A 212-nucleotide genomic window follows, 5' to 3' on the forward strand; every position below is an offset into this window, starting at 1 on the left:
CCATCTTTTCTTGATGCATTCTGCATCATTCAATAATTTGCCCAAGTCGAGGCTTGAATTTTTTCTTCAGTTCCCCCAGCTTGAGAAATATTGACAGTGTTCTTCCCTTTGGACCCCCCAAATCCCTGTTCATTGAATATCCTCAACCCAGGGACAGAAAGCTGTGACATTGGAGAAGTGGCAGATGAGCAGCAACAGCAGAACCAAGAACA

Source organism: Chrysochloris asiatica, unplaced genomic scaffold (assembly GCF_000296735.1).
Source record: "Chrysochloris asiatica unplaced genomic scaffold, ChrAsi1.0 scaffold00053, whole genome shotgun sequence".
Taxonomy (NCBI): domain Eukaryota; kingdom Metazoa; phylum Chordata; class Mammalia; order Afrosoricida; family Chrysochloridae; genus Chrysochloris; species Chrysochloris asiatica.